Consider the following 10,223-nt stretch of genomic DNA (forward strand, 5'->3'; position numbering starts at 1 on the left):
TGCTTTTTTATATAATATATATATATTATTTTAATACAGTTGCAATAAATTTTGATCCTAAAAGTCAAGTTGTTATCATCACCCTCAGATTAAATAGATATCACTATTTGTGCACATGAAATGTTTGTGTATTTAAGATTTTGAATATAGAGTTATCGGTACAAGATTGAAAGCTGTTCCTGAAAAACTGTCCACTTCAACCCTCAAAGTATGTATAGCATAAGCATTTGGATTCTATTGTGAGTATAATTTTAGTGTATAGAACTTTTACCATACCAACAACCAATCCAAGACAGCATATAATCTGCCAGTTCCATAGATTCTGCAATAATAGATGTGACACTTTGTGTAAAATGGTTGTCTTGCGGTGGGGCCACACTGAGAGAGCAGCACAGAGCAAAACTGAATGATTTTGGCATTCATACAGCAAATTCTACAAATGAAAAAATTGCACCACTTCTGGCCCAAATACAGACTTTAATCTGGCCACTTCTTGAGAGGATAGGGTGAAGGCTAGGTAGGCTTTGTTTTATGCAGAAGAGGAAAGGTGCCTTACGTTCTGTATCTCTTACAGTTCCAGATGTGACTTACGATTTAGATGTTGTCTTTGACCACATCTGTTCTTTAAATGCTCAGGCCAAGTTGTTGAGCTGCTTGTTAACCAATCACATATCTCAAACTTCCTAAAAAGTGCCAAATCAAGTCTTTATTGAAAAATATTTCTGAAGGCATTTGTGGTTCCTTAGTTATAGCATGGATAAAAGAGACTATTCACAGAAATATCAGCAGGTTGATTCAGGATATTTAGCCAAGTAAGTTGACTAAGTAAATTTTTACTCGTTTTTTATGCACAAGAGGTGAAAAGGCTATTTCATGTTTGAAAAAGCTTTCCCTTTTTTTGAAGCAAGGAAGGTGAAAATGGAAAATGCAAAAATAGAATTTTTGTAGAACTTTTCCCCTCTTTTGCTTAAGTCTCTTGCTGGGGGCTGTTCATAAAGTGAAATGCATTTTATATAGTTTGCGTAGCTGCAAGAAATAAGAAAATGCTTTTTGCTTCTTCAGGAAAAAAAAAATATATTGCATTGTTTAATTCAATAGCGTTAGTAAATAAGTGTGTAAGTTTTAATAACTTTGATTCTTAATGTTGATGTTTTCCCCTAGGCCATTTCATTGTTTTTTCATTAAATCTTGACATTTCTTTTATATTCATTTAATATTTCAGATTAATAATATCATAATTGATACTTTCCAGCTAGGCATTTTTGTTATTGTTGCTGTTTTTCTCTTTTATGCCTATTTTTAAATTGAGAATAAGGTAAATTACTGATTTCTCTTGCTTGTGGTCTTTTGTGGCCATTTTACAATTGGATTATTAAAATTTTCAGTGACAGGGAAACATGATTTTCTTTTTTTTTTTTTTTTTTTTTTAAAAGTTTGGTACTCATCTTTGATCTGGGCACCCTAGTATTTTGCTAAGAGCTGAAAGAAGATGCTCACTATTAGCCTTGACTGTAGTGGAATTCAAGGGTGACAGTGTCATATGCTTATAGGCTGGGCTAAGTTTATTTTTTTTCTCACTGGATGTTGGAAACGTCCTGGCCCTTTCATGTAGAGAACCCTCACCAAAGTCCTGCAATCACTGCCTGGCACAAGTGCTAAAGGATTTGTTGTGTCTGCACCATTTAAATTTTTCCTTGATTTAACTGCTGAGCAGTAGTTTTAAGAGAAAGGAAAGAGAGTCCCTTTTCTCATTTGTATGCAAATAGTGAGAGTGAAGGATGGGAACAGTAGGAATGTGTGCATAGGCTGTCATATTGATGTCTGTAACTTCTTCTGTTGCTGTTGGTTTTGCCACTGGTAGTGCCTTCTGTATTCACAAAGCTCCTACCGCTGTTTTCTGTGTGATCTTGAAACCATAACTAGTTTGCAAAAATGGATGATGTTTTGTCTCTAGTTAAGATCGGGAGGTGCACAAGTCTTGGAAGGATGCATAGCAGAAATACACAATATCACCAGCCTAGATATTTCAGACAATGGTAAGTACACAGAACAGGACTGGAGGGTCATGCAAGTCCAGAATCTGAGAAACGCTTTTTCTTTCTTTCTTTCTTCACTGTAATCAAGGATGGTCACTCTTGCTTTATGATTATTGGCCGTATTGGTTATGGAAATACCTCAGTCTAAGAATTCTTATTGCTATGAAGTATATAAGAAATCTTTATAGACTAACTGTACCCTCAGAAGTTTATGTTGTTTGAAATAAATGTAGCACAGCAGAATAAATTGATGGCAGCAAGCGTCATATTAGATCTAGAGGAAAGTGGGTTTAAGTACAAGAGGATGAGAAGCTAAATGAGAAGTGAAAGTGTAGTGAAAGAAGAAAGGGAAAGACCAGATACAGAATGAAGGTGAGGTTGTGATACTGAAGGAGCAAGAGAGGGAAATTTGGAGCAAATGGTCAACCAGCTCCGGGTCAGAGAAGGCCTGTTTGAGTCTTTGGAAAAGTCTTGGACGATTCCTGCGTTGGAGGCTCTATGCATCCTAGCTGGGAATACCACCTGGCTTCTCATCTTGCAAACTCAAATTGTACATGTATGGAATGGAAGAATTCACCTGCTGTGTTTGCCCCTCTGACAGTCAAATGTGGAAGTATTTCAGAAAGAGATTCCCAGTACAGTTGAATGCCCAAGAAAGGTGGGATGGATTGGCAAGTGGAAAGCTTCGGGAGCTGCTGACTCAGCCCAATTATGTAAACAGATTGATTGTTATAAATATAGATAGATATTTGACATCTAAATTAGCCTGCAGATCTGGATCCTAAATCATTGTAATCTAACTAGTGGACTCTTCAAATACACCACTAGATTGGGAATACAATACTACAGCAAGTTATTTTTCTTAGAATAAAATTTGGTTTGTTTTTCAGGTCAAAAATGACCTAACATTCATAGCCTGTTATGTTAGCCTTTTTCCACTTGAAGGTTTTGAGACCTTGTTGGTACACGGCTCTACTAACACTAAATAGCAATTAGAGTGGTCTCAAAATTCTCAGAGGAACTTTAAACTCTGCCTGACAATATGAGGAACTACCCTTTGGTGGTTGGACTGTATAAGGGATTACTTTTCTCTTCTGTGTTTCTGAGAGGTGCCCTCAATGGCTGATTAGGATGGAGATTTAAAGGGCTCATTTTAGAGAAAGCATTATTCCCATAGAAAACCAGAGGCAAAAAGAGAAAAAGATTTAAAAACAGAAGAATGGAAATTTTTCTAGAGCTCTTGGAAATTAGTACACTGATATAGTTACTTGAATGAATATAGCGTTAATAATTGGACCTTGTCTGGGTCTTTTGTGAAAATGTGTTTTAATTCTTAACCTAATCTGATTCTTTACAGGCCTAGAATCTGACCTCTCAACCCTTGTAGTCTGGCTTAGTAAAAACCGATCGATAAGACACTTGGCGTTAGGCAAAAACTTTAACAACATGAAATCCAAGTAAGGCTTTTCTTTCTTTTAAATAACAAAAGAATGGATGAGGAGAAGCTGCTGATTTCATCGTCTTCCTAACTTTTCTTCCCTCAGAAATCTCACTCCAGTACTTGATAATTTAGTTCAGATGATTCAAGACGAGGATTCAGTGAGTATCTTTCTGCCTACTATCATCATGTGTATTTGTACCCTCACAGCCTATTTCTGATAATTTTCTTCACTGTGTTAATTTGCTGCATAAGATTTGCTCATGATCCTGCACAGACACATGCAACATTTTGGTTTTTATTTTTTCGAATAGTAATTCGGATTATGTGTAGCATGTAGGTAAATGTTTTTTAGGATAGTCTTAGGATCTGTGCTTGTTGAAAAATATTCATTCTAAGTAGTTGGATGTGCTTAACCTAGTTGCTTTAGGTCTAAATTATACAGCTCTGTAGGCACAAGTTTTCAAAACTCTTGTGTCCTGATAGGAGATTACAATGGTAGTGTTCTTTGGGTGGTGATACTCCTTCAATAATGGAATTTTTATTTTTCATTTTTTTAATTAATAGAATGCACTATTTCCTGATAGCTGTTCTTGGGTATTAGCATTTTTTTTTGCTTGACAAAATGCAAAGTCACTGCAGTGATGTCCCAGAACTCCTTCAAAAGATGCAAATAAACTGTTCACTATGCTGTTCTTTACTTCTCCTGTGTACATTAATCACAGGAGCAATTTCCTAACACCCTTTCATAGTGCCTTACTGGGATCCTTGCCCACTTTCTTCATTTCCACCCACTCTCCTGCTTCTGAAAGACTTTTGTGGTTGGGTTTGTGTTCTTGCCTTACTTGGCATTCTAGTTTTGGCTATAAGGGAATCTTAAGATGCTCTGTTACTCTCATGCTTGTCAATCTTTATTCATCTACTCGTAGTCCTTTCTTTCTCCTTCATTCCCCATACAAGTAACAAGCAAGCTCTGCTTTCCTCATTCTCCAAAAATAGTTGACTGTAGACTTCAGTTGCCTAAACACCTGCTATTCCTGTTGTCTTTATTGTCTCACCTCCAAGTTCACGGTCTCCACACTAACTGCTTTCTTATTTTCTCCTCCCATCTGTGCCTGCACCCTGCAATTCAGTGGAACAGTTTTTACCAGGGTTTCCGATGTCTCCTTCCATACAAGGTCATTAGACCCATATTCTGTGTTCATCTTCTCTTACTGCTTAGTTGTATTTGAAGTGATTTGTTAAACTAGTCCTCTCTCCTCTCTGTGCCCTCTTAATTGGGATTAGTGGTACTGGTTTTTTCTTGATTCTTTGCCTACCTCCTCACCTTATTCTTTAAAACATGGGATGTCAGTGTGACACAGTGACATATGGATGCCAGAGCTGATTCTAGTTAAGTTAGCACCTGTAATGAAAGCAGCAAGTCCTTGTTTGCACAAGTCAGGTGGAGCATCGTGCTAAGAAGTGTATTGGTAGATCTCTGTATTACTACTTGTACCAAACTAGCCTTTTCGTTTTGCGGTGTGTGACCACCTCCTTCTACTCTGTCTCTAAAGGGAATGGTGCAGGGCTGTCTTCCCCTTCTTCCCTTTTCCTGTTGATACCATACTGAGGGGTGGTATCATTTCATCAGATAGCACCTGCTTCTTCTCTTTGGACATTTGTCTCTGTCCTGTCCTGTATCTCATGCTTAATCTTTCACAGCTATCCTGAAGACTGTTATGTCAAACCAGATTAATCACAAGCAAATGTAATTTAGTATGTTTTTTCTCGATTTCTTTCATCCCTTTGCTCTGTTGCACTTTCTTCCCACTCAGGCCATATCCTAAAACACCTCTTCAACACACTCTATGCGTCCTTTCAGTATCCAAACTGTCTTTTCAAACATGCTGTTGGTGTTTGTTTTTTTTTTTTTTAATATGAGTATCCTGTTCATATTATCTGTTCGCAAGGATAGAAATTCCAACTTTAACCTTACTGTCTCTTAAGTGTTACAACCTTCTGTTTATCTTTCTTGGCTTCTGTTTTTGAAGCTTCCAGGACAGAGAAAATGTAGCTGCTGAATTTTGGATGTGTCATTCTCACAGCTCTCCCTCCCTTGCATCATCAGCTTCAACTTCTTGTGCTCCTTTTCTTTTCAGCCCATAGGCAGCATCAGCCATCGTTCCACTTTCTGCCTTTGCCACAATCCAGTGGTCAGATGTGCTCCTGTAATTCTTACTTACCGTGTCTTTCCTGAGCTAACCTACAGAACACGCTCTGTAGTGTCATCCTGTTTTCAAACAGTGTTACAATGAAATAATCCACCAAAAAGTTATTTTATTTAGGTAGTTAAAATAGCTCTCTCCTTCATGTCATGCATTACCCTTTGGGATACAGCATGTGATCCTGTTGGTGTTAACCTGTCTCTTCTCTCCCCATGTTCTTTTTTCTTGTTAATCATCTTCAGTGAAGGGATCTTATTTGTTTCTGTTTCATCAGGTGCTAAAATCAATCTGAAGCATCTCCTAGCCGCTAAAGAGTTGAGGACTAGCACTGTAGACTCTGTAGCACTATGGGAAAAGCATGTGTTGCAGATAGTTGCATAATCCTCACTGTACCTTGAGATAGTATAATGCTTAGAAAATTATTTTAAGTTTCTAGGTATTTTGGTTTGGTTTTGAATCCTAAATGGGGTGGTCCTTGTTCTGCCATTACTATGCATTTACTGCCACAGGACATGAAAAAGTAAGGGTGGAATTGGAGAGACCAGGGTATGATGTTGCCCAGAGCATACTGCTTGATCAGTGTTGCCTGCAGGCTGGTACAGTTTGGGGACTGTGCATTATCTGCTTGGAAAGCTGAAGCAAGAGACTTTAACCTAAAGTAGTCATCTGCCAAATGCTTCTTCATGTATTTATACATACTTTAAATAGATCGGTTGCTGTGTTAATATGAGTCATGCGTAAAATGATTTAAACAATCAACAGCTTGGTTTTATGACTGTAAAAATACAGCTAGAGCAAATGTAATTCTACACGATTTAAAAGCAGTAGTAGTAACCTAAACAGCAAAATTTCCCAGGTGCTTAATATAGACAAAAATGTAATATTTAGATTTGTTTTTTGTTTTGTTTTGGTTTGGTTTTTTCTCTTTTTAAGTAGATGCTGTACTGTGCAGGCTATAATAATGTATTCTTATTAGTATTGCAGGAAGTGTCTGAAGCTGTATGCTTACTCTGCCATTTGTTCTTGAAAAATAGATGTTACACTGCAGGTATAGTGTACCATTACTCAGAGTGGTAGTCAGTCCTGCATAGGTGCAGAGAATTACTACAGCACTGAATGTCTTTAGTTCAGTGTTTGTTGCAGAATTGGCCTTTTGAGGGTTTTTACAGCATTTTTTTCGTAGGGGAACAAATTTAGCTTGATTTAATTCTTAAATGTTTTCCAGCCAGAGTATGACGAAATCAATGAATACAATCATACAATTTCTAATTCTATTCTTTACTTTAAGAATTCCTCTTCTTTAATAAGATTGTGTTAAGACATCTTTATTGTATTGGCAAAGTATCTGTTTTCTGCAGTAGGGACACTGAAGTGCTTGTCAGACTTCTGTTTTCTCAATATCCAGCTAAAACTATTAAGTTGTTAAAAGAAGTAAATGTTTGTAGGCTATGTGGAGTATTGCCCCTGTTTGGGGGGGATTTGGTTTTGGTGGGGTTTTTTGGTTGTTGTTGTTTGGTTGGGTTTTTTAATGTAATGGTCAGATAATTTAAAGAATATTTAGCAGCCTGTACATTTAATCCCACAGAGTTACATTCTGATTGTAGTTTGCATTCAGGGCATCAAGTCAGTCCAGAGGTTTTTGATTCTTGCTCATTGAGTAAAGGATAAGGGTAGCTGTGCAAGAAAACTAGCAATTCATCCACTTCAAAGACACTACTAATACAGCAGGTGCTTTACTGTGCTATATGCATATTTCTTATGTGGTAGTAATGACGTATAGGTGTCAATCCTTGCAGAACACAGTGCAGAAGCTTTTTCAATCATGTACTGTTTTGCCAGAGTATTGGAATGCAAGAGGTGAGAAATCCTTTCCTGGGAGGATATTTGAGGTTTAGAAAAGTTGGTATGTGGGAGGGAGCACTTCCAGCTAAGTTACTTGACCCTCTCTAAAGTGACACATGAGAAACAGAAGAAACTTGACTTTCACAAGCTTACTGGCAATTTCTGCCAGAGTGCTGTGCAATGCTGCTTTGCTATGAATCTGTCTCAGGAGGTCGTCGCAAACTTGTGCCAAGAGCTCTAAATGCCATTCTAGTGCAATGCTAATATTCTGTAGGTTACATAATGTAATAAAATGGGGAAACACAGACAGATTAAGGGCATTAACATAGTAATTTAATAACTTCCATTTAAAATAAAACCAGCATGTGGCTTGTGTTACTGTTAGACTTTTTAATTATAAACCTGCTGTGCATCCAAATTTTTATGCATTTCCTCATTTGTAAGTGCATTTCTTATTGTTGCAAGCTTTTTGGTTGTCAGTGTAATCCAGTGGTGTCTGGAGGCTAGAGTCCCAATGTATAGCAGGTACCATGCAAGCATCTTGGACCCTCGAAGGTGTGCACAGTTCAGTTGGTTTATTTATATTAATCTAAGCTTTAGGCATCTAATATAGGTGCCATGGTTCATCCTTACGAGATGTTGATTTTCCCGTACTGGCAATTTGGAGATTTTAGGCTCCTAAAATTCATTTTCCAATACATGCCGAAATGGGTGTATAATGACAATACACTCCTCTGTATGAACTCACACTTGAGCAAGGGAAATGTTTTGTTAAGTTCTCATACATTAGCAAAGACAAATTACAATTTTAGCAGCTGTAATACCTCTGCAAGGCATGGTGATGGGTAGACTGTAGTTCTTGAACTCCTGCTGTTGAGTGTTGGGACATTGAGAATGGAGGGAATACAGGCATATTTGAAAGAAGTTTTCTTAAGGCTTAGAGTGTGACTTGCAGGAGCCCAATAAAATAGTTTCAGTTTAATATAGTATATTTAAAAAAAAGTTCCATTAAAGATATTGCAATCACCGGTGTCAGAACACCACTGTGAATAATACCCATTGACTCACTCATTTTAATAGATACTCTTCTTACTGTTTTTAATTTCAGACCTGCTACAGTTTTCTGTCTTTTTCCTCCCCAATGTCCATGCCCTTAGTTGAAGGAACAGATACACAAAATCGCTCTTAAAGTTGAAGTAACAATAATAAAACAGTTTAAAGGAATTGTTTTTGTTTTAACAATGTCTCAGATCCTAATTTGCCTTTGGATAAAGCTCTCCGTCTGAGGGAGAGGAAAGGAGTGCTAGATATTTTTATTTCTCACTGACAGGGAAGCATGCTGGTTAAGCAAAACCCACGGGACACTAGAGGTTGTCTTGCGAAGCTGGTTGTTGCTATCTTGCCTCTTTTCAGGTTCCCACTGTATTCTGTACTTAATAGGACACAGGAAACTGGAGGCACTGTCACTTAAAAATGTTTGGTTTTTTTCAGGGTGTTGCAACTTAATCTGTGTGTGTGTGTATGTGTTTGACACCTGTGCTGTAAGTTGTTGACTCCCAATTTATCATGTGTCAGTAAATACAGAAATAACTCTTTGATGCTTATTGCTGTCTCCAAGAGTTTGGGGAACTTGTAACTTCTTTTGGTTGATGTTTGAGTGCATTATCAGTTGCTGTTATCAGTGCCTTTTCTGTGCTCCACAGCCTCTGCAGTCGTTGTCCCTCGCAGATTCCAAGCTGAAGACTGAGGTCACCATCATTATCAATGCCTTGGGCAGCAATACTTCTCTTACAAAAGTGGATATTAGTGGAAATTCCATGGGAGATATGGGAGCAAAGATGCTGGCAAAAGCCCTACAGATAAACACCAAGCTCAGGTAAGGGGAAACATATTTGCAGTAAAAAATAGAATGGCTTAATAATACTGAAGTTGTTGTCTTATTCTCAAGTTGTTTTTCTTCAGAACCCTTCTAGGTACGGCCACTTTACAGTGTCTCCATTTGGAAATATTCTTATCCTTTTCTCTTAAAAAAACCAACCAAACAAGAGAAGCAAATTGTCTCTGCAAAAACATTTCCACAACTGAAACTGGAGAAAATTACGTTTTCTAAATTTAAACAGAAAGACCTCTTGTTGGAACAAGAGAGCTCTAAATTTCCTAGAACTATAGAAAAAAAATTACCTTGTTATAGAGCTCTGGATGTCATCTAATCCAATGTCCTTCTCAAAGCAGGGGCAACTTCAAAGCTATACGAGGTTGCTCAGGGCCTTGTCCTGGCAGGTTTTGAAGATCTCCAAGTACATGGATTCCACAGCGTCTCTGTTAGCCACAGTCTTCTTTTCTGCTCTCTCTTTTCCACTGGAGGCCTTCCCAGCAGAGAAAATTCTGGTACTTGGATGGGAAACTAAAGTAAATTATTCTTTGTCTTCTGGAGTATCAGTTTGTAAGAGAACTAAGAACATGTGGAATTCAGAATGGGTAGCAGCATGGATCATCCCTCCTTCCCTTCTCCCCTGCCTACAGTGCTGATAGACCTTGGCATTTCTTCTCTGCAACTTCATCTGCCCAACAACTTCACTGCTTTTTAGCACGTCTGGCACTGATGGCTTGAGAGTATCACTTTTTTCCTATCCAGCATGTGATTAACAAACAGTAAAACCTTCAATCAGCATGTCCTGTTCAGTATCTTTATCAACGATC

At 37.8% G+C, this 10,223-nt stretch overlaps 1 long non-coding RNA gene across 1 annotated transcript; it reads left to right on the plus strand.

The window, feature by feature from the left end:
- The first annotated feature begins 1,938 nt into the window (after nucleotides 1-1,938).
- LOC104081621 lies at nucleotides 1,939-9,399 on the plus strand. Its single transcript, XR_683578.1, has 4 exons — nucleotides 1,939-2,036; nucleotides 3,394-3,493; nucleotides 3,581-3,635; nucleotides 9,227-9,399. It is a non-coding gene; the product is annotated as an uncharacterized LOC104081621 (long non-coding RNA).
- Nucleotides 9,400-10,223: the final 824 nt, after the last annotated feature.

The sequence above is a fragment of the Fulmarus glacialis genome, unplaced genomic scaffold (assembly GCF_000690835.1).
Source record: "Fulmarus glacialis isolate BGI_N327 unplaced genomic scaffold, ASM69083v1 Scaffold50438, whole genome shotgun sequence".
Taxonomy (NCBI): Eukaryota; Metazoa; Chordata; class Aves; order Procellariiformes; family Procellariidae; genus Fulmarus; species Fulmarus glacialis.